The sequence below is a fragment of the Limulus polyphemus genome, unplaced genomic scaffold (assembly GCF_000517525.1).
Source record: "Limulus polyphemus unplaced genomic scaffold, Limulus_polyphemus-2.1.2 Scaffold750, whole genome shotgun sequence".
NCBI classification, from domain to species: Eukaryota; Metazoa; Arthropoda; class Merostomata; order Xiphosura; family Limulidae; genus Limulus; species Limulus polyphemus.
In genome coordinates this window covers 378,559-388,228 of record NW_013666360.1, presented here as the reverse complement: position 1 = coordinate 388,228, position 9,670 = coordinate 378,559, and the positions used below count along the sequence as shown (strand labels likewise).

General features: G+C 33.0%; 1 long non-coding RNA gene across 1 annotated transcript in view; it reads right to left on the bottom strand.

Moving 5' to 3' along the window:
* LOC111085971 overlaps positions 1–480 on the bottom strand; it is a 7,241-nt gene extending 6,761 nt beyond the window's left edge. Inside the window, exon 1 of the long non-coding RNA XR_002610736.1 lies at positions 299–480. This is a non-coding gene — a long non-coding RNA (uncharacterized LOC111085971). The remainder of the gene's footprint in view (positions 1–298) is intronic.
* Between the last annotated feature and the right edge of the window lie 9,190 nt (positions 481–9,670).

The window sequence follows — 9,670 nt, the reverse complement described above, 5'->3', positions numbered from 1 at the left end:
CTTTAATACAAATTTAACATAGCAGCAAATGTACAACGTTTCGACAAGGTTTTGTGTTTTTCTTCATTACCCATTCAAATCGTCTCCAAGCATTATCATATACCACTTTGTTGTATTTATATATCTAGAACTTTCTTAGGTATTTTATCATTCTCTGTGTGTTTTGTCCACAAAAACAATACTAAAAGAGCTAATTCCAGGATCTGATTCGAACAAAATATAGAATAATGATTTGAAAATCTTTGAACAAAAAGTTCCATTTGTTAATAGTTCGACAAAATATTCAAACAGCACTAACCTTTCCATGTATCAAACGTTTACGTTTCTGGGAAAAAGAGGTACAATACCTCTAAATCTTAGATAACAGCCACATTTTAAATAATGTCTTGTAAGCATCATGTTTTTCTTTGAAAATGTAAAGGAGATTTATAGTTTTCAAACTTTTTTTCCTATTTAGGACCGTAGATTTACATACTTTGTCCTGTATGCCATCAGCGGTGTAATGACGGTATTTTCAGAAAACAATGAAAGGGACGACAAGAGCATTGGATCGAGCATGCGCAATAAACTTCATCTTTGTATTCACAATTGTGCCATTTGTGTAACAATCTGGGAACCAGGATTATACAACGGACGTCGATGTGCCCTACGTTGCATAAGAAATAAAGGTCGAAAGTTGGTAGACCCAGATTGTAAGAGCATAGAATTATTTAACCACGACGCCCAAGTTCTCCGAAAGTATCTAAAACGTTTAAGACATCATGGACATAAACAGAGACTCACTTAGAAGTATTTTAGATTCATTGTTAAAGGATATTTTCAATTTGAAGACAGACCTAAGCTTTAAAACTAAGGTCTACACAATTCTTGTTTCCACCTTCAATAATAATATATATTTTTCATTGCGTCTTTTTTTTGTACTTAGGAATAATGCAAATATATTACTATCTTCGTGAGAAACTGAAGTTTTCTTTTGCTTACAAAATAGCAACAATAGCATGAAGTTCTCCCAATTTATCAAATTATTTCCTGAAACCAACAGATGGCGACACTATTGAAATACGAGTGTTCTTTTTCTGCGGTCTTATAACACTAGAAATCGGGTTTCGATACCCGTGGTGGGCAAAGCATAGATAGCCATTTGTGTAGTTTTGTGCTTAATAAAAAAACAACAACAACTATTTAGAAATATTAAAGTCATTTCATAAAATTGATTAACAAGACAAGAAAATCATTTTTACCATTATAACTCATTTTTAGTAGTTCCTTTTATATAATTTAATTAGTGTTAGTTTTAGTTCAATAAAAATAATTTGGTACAATATATACCATTATTGGTTACGATAAGCGTAAGGATGAATATAAAGCCGGGTAAGTATTTTTGATAATAAGGACTTTTTTCTTCTAGCTTAGGTATCTGTGAAATAATTAAAAGTCAAATAAAAAAATAAGGCCGTGATATGTCAGTCTTATTGATAATAATATACATACCTTTCAATACCACTTACCAAAAACAGAAATGTGTATTATTTTACAATAGTGCTTCCATTTGTTCATAATATTTTTCAGTATTGCTAATTGTATATATTGGAATCAACGCTTCTACCGCGGCTTTATTATTTAATTCAAACATACATTGTAATTGCAATCATAGTTTTAAAACTTGTAAGATATAATTTTTAACTGATTATTCTACTTAAGAAACTTAACAAAACTCATTTACTTTCATTAGTTCATTGAATGAAAGATTATTAAAAATCAATTATACTTTCATCATTCCTTTAAACGAATTTGAAAAAAATTGGGTTAATCTAACTTGATATATGATTATAAGTATATCCCTCTTTTGAAACATTCTTTCACAGTTTCGTTTTTTTGTTCATAATCACAAAGCTACACAATAGGCTATCTGTGATATGCCAACAATCGGCATCAAAACCCGATTTTTTGCATTGTAAGCTTGAGATAGAGTGTGTGTGTGGTGGGGGGGGGGTATTTAGAAATTTCATAGTAGAAATGTTATAATCATCCTTTAGTCGTTTGTTACTCATTCTAAAAGAAGAATTGGATTAAATTAACTTTTTTTAATGACAAAGTATTAAGAGTATATCAGCTGTGTGTGTGTATCAAAGTATCACTGAACTTGGAAGTGTATACACATATTTGGGTAATTATTTGGAATCATATAATTAATTCGATTATCAAAATTTTGACTGACAAAATATAAAGAAAAATTAAAGACAAAATATGTTACTGACCCATGCACTACATGAACTTGCATTCTGATGAGATTATTATGAAGTGTAAGCATGCAACTTACAGCTGAATCTAATAAATTTATATTTGGAGTGTTAGGGTGCAGACAAAAATTTATAAAAGCTATTGGTACAGATTAGTTTGAAATTTTATAACCGAGTAATATAAGCAATTGTACAAATAGTGTGATTAGAAAATCATATATTTTGTCCATTTTTATTTAACCAACATGTAGTTTTAAAAAACACGACTTTTAAGTTAAATACAATAGCATTTTAAGTATAAATAATGAAATAAAAAAGTTGGTTTATTCTAAAACGTACTGCTTGTGATTAATGTGTTCACTTAACTGAATATTCCTAAATGCTATTGACTATACGATTGCAGAAGATATGAAATTACTATAAACCGGTCATGGGAATAAATCACCAAAGAGTCTTGACTTTCACTAATGTCTTTCATCATTTAACAAAGCAAAACTATATAAAAATAGTCTACAAACCACGCAACGTATTTGTCTTGTTTGGGGATTTGTAATGAGATCTCTGAAAGGTTGACTTAGAAGAACTGTTTGATTTGGTTGCGAGTTTTGTGACGCAAGGCAACTAAGTCCTAAGTTTTTGCGCCTAACATAGTAAATTAAACAAATTGAAAATAACAGAAAGTTAGTGAAATTATAATAGAGAAATAAAATAACTGGTTAACAGCAACTGGGAAAAAGTTAACAGATATTATAAGGAACAACGGCACGTAAAATACAAGGTCTGTACTTTTTTACCAATTTGATCAAACAAGTCAGAAAAAAGGAGGGATTTCAAGCGTAGTTATGAACCATAAAATTGTATTCATTTTGATATTACTGATGTTGAAAGAAAGACAATATTTGATCCCATAAGTTTTTCATAATATTTTAGAAGTACCATAAAAATTTCACAATTGCTATAAATAGTGATTTTTCATCACATATCGCTTGAAACATAGAGAGTTTATTACGTTATATTAAAACGCTTTTGAATATACAAATCAGCAAGTCACGTGACAGCCACATCCGATATACAGTCGCTGTGGAACGCAATGTATCAGAACTACATTGTGACATTGTTTGGGATTTCGTAGATAGTGGGATCGCTTTGGGAATGGTATGCAACAGCTCTTTGCGATCCAGAATTTTCATACACCCAGATCATGTACCTCAAACAGCTAGAGAATGAAACGGATATTCATATTATTTCATAAAGAGACATATTGGACAAATCCCCTATGGACTTATAAGCGATCGGACTGTTCAAAAGGGTCCTGAGAAACCATCGTCCTCGTACAGTAGATGGATTATGGAAATCACGTTTGGGACATAACAGCCTTACGACAGAGACCTTTGTGAAGACGCATGAACATCAAACAGAGTACGACCGAAGGTGATGACATGAACTGTAACACACTCAATCTCGTATATTTCATGACGACATTTCTGTTAATTTGTTAACAGTTTAAAATCTGTATAAGGTACTGAGCTCTTTTTACCTTGGCTTTCTTCAGTAACATTTAGCTAATCGCTTGCAGACATATTAAAACCATATTAATATTCAAAATTCTTTTCCAAAACTAATGAATTTTTAAACTTATCTCTCCATTATGAACTACAGTTAAAGAATGAATGTCTAGACAATCTTAAGTGATTAACAATTCACTATTATAACGTATTTATAATAAAAAATGCGATCACTGTTATAATGACTGAAAAAGACGCACCAAAAAAACAACAACAAACAAACAAATGTTACTGATTATACGTTACCTAAAGATTGCAAACTGAAAAGTCACATATTTCTTAATTGTAGCCAAACAGGTGTAAGATAATTAAATTAAATGGCATTGCCCAATGCAACATCAGATTTGTAACAAAGTTACGTAGAAGAAGTCTACTCGGAACAATATATATATATATGTATAATACAGACATATGAAGCAAATCACAGGAGTACTTACTACACACTGCTTGTTTCCCTGTCACAGTGAAAGTTAATTAAAATAATGCCACGCTGTGGCAAATAATCTCGTGGCAAGGTTTTCGTCCTTTGATTCCATTAGATTCGCTAAATGTTGTTCATTGGCCGATTTATAATTGGCAATATATATCTAGAATGAACAGAATTATCTGGTGATAATAAATATGATAATTTTAATGTTTGACTCGGTAATACAAGAATTAAATCAATTTATAGTAATAAATATAAAATGTAGACGCTAATTATGGTTATTGTTGCTTACCAAACAATAGCAGTTGAAAAAATACCTAATGGTAATTAGGAATTACTGCTCTTTTAAGATAATCTTTTGGACTTTTCAACAATTAGAAATCATAAAATTTGACGCTCTAACAAAGCAGACCTAGCTTAATCAAAATATAGTAGCCTCGAATTAAGACACAAATCGTACAATAATTCTACATTTGGTTTTGTGCTAATGTATAATGGCTTAATTTCAACAAAAAACAGAAACGTAGAGTCTAATAAATAAAATATGACAGTGAGAATTAATTCACATTTTTATTCCTCAAAAACTCTGCTATTCATATCATAGTATTTTCTATTTTCCAGTTATATAATTCAACCTCTCAGCAAGAAAACCAAAACAAGATAAGACAGCTTGTTAGTACTCTACAGTTTCTTCTTTCAGAAGAAACGTTTCTCCAGTTTACTTAGTTTCCAATTAGACAAGCCTGATTTGTAATAATGGGTAGCATATCGGGAGTGCTGATCAAAGGGTCCGAGGTTCGAAATGTAATGCCACTGAACACGTTCGCACTTTCACCAGTGGGTGATTATATAGTGACACTCAAACCCTTTATTTGGCTAAAAGATCCGGACAAAGCCCATATAGCGGCGGCTGCCTAACTTCTGGTCAGTAGTTTAAAATTAATGATAGATTTACCTGAACCCTATAGGGGTCTATATCCTGCTGTTTGGCCCAAACATCGCAAATGATGGTGTTAAAGTGGAAATTTTAATTACAGAACACAGATAAAACTGTTTAACTACTTCAAAGTTGTTGTTTTGGTATCCCAATATCATCTTCTCAAACTGGCAAATTAATACGATGGGAAAACGAAAATGTCGGGCTGTTTTATTCACAGAATCATCATAGACGTAATTGCACTACGGGACCCTTGAATAATAGAAAAAAATGTTATATTCTAACTGTAAAATATAATCTTTTTGCGTTTCTAGAAACTTCGTATTCAACGGAACACCTAAATATGAGAGTAAAATAGCTAATCTCTGGGAAGTCTAAAATAAAGTTAATTAAAAAAAAATCGTAAATATTTTATACTAATAAAGGAAAAAAAATAGTTATATAAAATCTAAAACTTACTTATTATCGGATACATAGAGTATAATATATACGGTTACAACGTTTCACCAGGTTAACCTGGCATCATCCAATACAACAACTACAATGAGCGAACCTCTAGTATAAATAATCCGAAAAACTAACGAATGAATATATTGGTATTTGATTAGTTGAGCTTAACAAGACCCACAGAACATAAAAAGGATGTTGAAAATGGTTAAACAGTTAATGCTAATTTTCTACATATGAAGTCAACTGGTAATCAACAGGATTTCTTTTATCTCAAAAATTATACATTCAATCAGAAAGTTCCGAGAAAAAAAATAAAAAAATAATTATATAAACTTGTCTGTATAGTTTGTGTTTATTCCTGACAGAAAACTGGGACGGACAACTTCTTTGAAAAAATACCAAGGTTCCGATTCCTCTGGTTACGTGTATTAAGTCAATTGTGAACGATGTGCTGAGTTTCAGAAACTCACGATCAGTTCCTACGCGTGTTAAAGTATTAGGTCGTCAAGAAATTAATGTCGCTTTTTTTAGATGAAAAGCAGCCCAAACAACTTGTATATCAAAACAAAACATTTATTAAGTGAAATAGTCTCCATTCTTATCGATGATGCTTTTCCATTTTACAATCAGGTTGTTAATGCTCTGATTAAAGAAATCACTTGTCTTTGAAGCGAAAAACATGTCGATGTCCTCTTCAACACCTTCCACATTTGCATACGTTTTCCCGTTAATATGGTGTTGCAGTGAACGAAAAAAATGGTAATCTGATGGTGCCATATCTGGAGAATATGGTGTATGAGGAACAATTTCCCAACCCAACTCCATAATCTTGTGTTGCGTCAAACGTATCACATGAGGACTCGCATTGTCGTGGAGAAGAACACCTTTCGGACTGACGAGTGAAGGGCGTTTCTGATGAAGGACTTGGTTTAAATGTTCCAGTTGCTGACTATAGATCTCTGCATTGACAGTTCGCTGTGGATTGAGGAGTTCGAGATGAATTGCTCCTTTGATGTCCCACCAAGTGCAAAGCATCACTATCACTTTCTGGGGATGCAGTCCAGATTTGGGGGTCGGAAGTGGTTTTTGTCTAGGACTGAGCCATTGTTTTTGGCGTTTAATATTCGCCCAGAGAATATATTTTTCATCACCGGTGACAATTCTGTCCAATTACGTGCCAGGAGAGACGAAGCAACGTTCACACGTTGGAAACGATCATCATCATCGGTGAGTTCGTGAGGCACCCAAACACCTTCTTTATGGAGTTTTCCCATATTCCTTAGATGTTGAGAGGCATGCAATTTCATGGCCATTTCGCGAGTGTGTTGCCTTGGGTTATACTCAACAAACGTCTTCAGAGCTTTTATATCAATTCCAACATGTCGGTCCCTGCCATCACAGTTTTTAAAGTTAAAGTCACCTGAACGAAATGTGGTGAACCATCGTTGACACTTACGAACGTTCAAAACATTTCCATAAATTATTTGATATTCTTTGTGGCTACAGAGGCGTTGTTTCTCTTCTTGTATTCAAACAGCATTACACGCCGAATATGTGTCTCGTCGTGTGCCATCACTATAAGGGATTAGAGTATATTAAACTTTACACATTATATAGGCTACACTAATGTGACGTTTAGGCGGTTCGTTTAACTATTACACATGATGTTATACTTTTTTTGGGGGTGGTTAATGAAATGTTCCAAAACACGACATTAATTTCTTGACGACCTAATATAAAACAAACCACCCTCTTGTGTTTATGAACGTATGTCCAAGTATGGTCATTCGTTTAAAACTAACAATATTAAAATTCTCAATAGAAAAAAAAACATAAACTGCTGAATAATAAAGGAAGCATTACTAATTAAGCAACTTGAGCCTAATATTAATAAATATACTGCCATACACTTGTATTTTTCTAACCTCTGTTTTAAACCTCTAAGGTTGAATTGTTGTATACAAAATATTTTTTATTTTTCAGGTGTATTTATAACGTAGTACAATCAGACTATATTAATCTATCGAAAATGCCTAATATATATTAGAATTATGTTTTGAACACATATGCCACTCTGTAAAATATATGAAACTGTTTTGTTGTAAATTTTACTACCGATTATAAGAGTATTAACATTTTAATAGCAGGTAATACACAATACTCATCACAGAGGGGGGGGGGGCACCTTAAACGGATCTTCAATGATGTTTGAAGTTTGGCAACATTTGGATTAACGAATCTTCTACATTTTGTCTTTTGACATAATTTCTAGTTTTATATGATATATTGGCTGATTTCCAGTTGATTTTAAGATCAAGATTCCTCATGTGTAGAAAATTAGCATTAACTGTTTGACCATTTTCAACATCCTTTCTATGTTTTTCGGATTATCTAGACTAGAATTTCACTCATTATAGTTGTTGTATTTTATGATGCCAGGTTAACCTGGTGAAACGTTGTAACCGTATGTACTATACTCTGTGTATCCAATAATAAGTAAGTTTTAATATTTTATAATGCTTATAACATTACTTAAGATAAAGGGGTTTTCTGGTAACGTCAGTGATAAACGTAAAAAAATATACTGAATAAACCTAAGACAAATAGTACTAATGAGTCCTGTAACAGAAAATGTAACATTTTTTCAGTACAACAGTAACCAAAAAAGATTTGTTTGTTTTGAATTTCGCGCAAAGCTACACGAGGGCTATCTGCGCTACCCGTCCCTAATTTAGCAGCTAGTCATCACCACCCACCGCCAACTCTTGGGCTACTCTTTTACCAACGAATAGTGGGGTTTACCGTCACTTTATAACGCCCCCACGGCTGAAAGGGCGAGCATGTTTGGTGGGACGGGGATTCGAACCCGCGACCCTCAGATTGTGAGTCAAGTGCCCTAACCACCTGGCCATGCCGGGCCACCAAAAAAGAATTACCCACTGATAATGGAAGAATAATCTTTGTTAGCTCTAGTGAAACAAAACGACAACACTTTGTAAGTATGTTTAAAAAATTCTCAAGAACTCATTCTCGGTAAATATTTTACGACAAAAATGATCAAATAATTTAGAGTATTGGTGTTTGATAAAACTCAATATGTACTTATCCACCTACCCAATCATGGTAGTGACACATCGACGGGAAAGAAGATGAGAGAAGTTTGAAAAGTGAAAATTCAAAACGTATCTCTTGATTACACAATTCCTTCAACAGTGGTGAAGTTTCGATCTTACCATACGAAGGACGTTATAAAAACGGCAGGTGGCAGTAAGTTCAAAAATCAAATTTCTTAAATACAAACAGGAAAATTCGCTTCTGGAATCTGAAAATATAAGTTATAAAACAAAGAATAACTGAAAATATGAGAAATGATCTGACAAGTTGTATTCCATCATGTTCTATAGAACAAAAACATAAAACAAATCACGTGGAGTACATGACCCTGCTTGTGTTCCTATCAAAGTGCAAGTTATTGTAAGTAGTGTAATGATATTGGGAACAATCTTTGTAAAGAGTGTAATGATATTGAGAACAATCTCCTGGCAAGGTTTTCGTCTTCTGTTTCCGTTAGAATGGCTAATTATTGTATTATCATGCTCATTTCCCAATGCTACACTTTCATTCTGATAGATAAGGAATCTTCCAAAGTAATAATTCAGAAACCTCTCGTCAAATTATGGATTTCTTAACAAAGATAGCATTAAACTGATTTAAATATAATTTTTATTTTGGATTTTCGTGCACAGAGACATAAAGTGTACATAAAGAGTTATCTGCATATAAAAGTCCTATATTTTAAGCTGATAGACTAACACGAATACAGCTAGTCAACCAAACCCACTGCCGATCCTAAGGCATTCTTGATCGACTGAATAGAGAGATTTGACCATCATTCTTATAGTGCACCCACGTCATCAAAGTGCAGAGCGTGTTTTTGCGGCAAGAGATTACTATCAGTAAATTTTCGGATTCACAGTCCAGGCAAGCTAATCATTAGGCTATGCATGGGTCATCTGAATGTATTTGTTACTCGAGTGATAATATCAGTAAC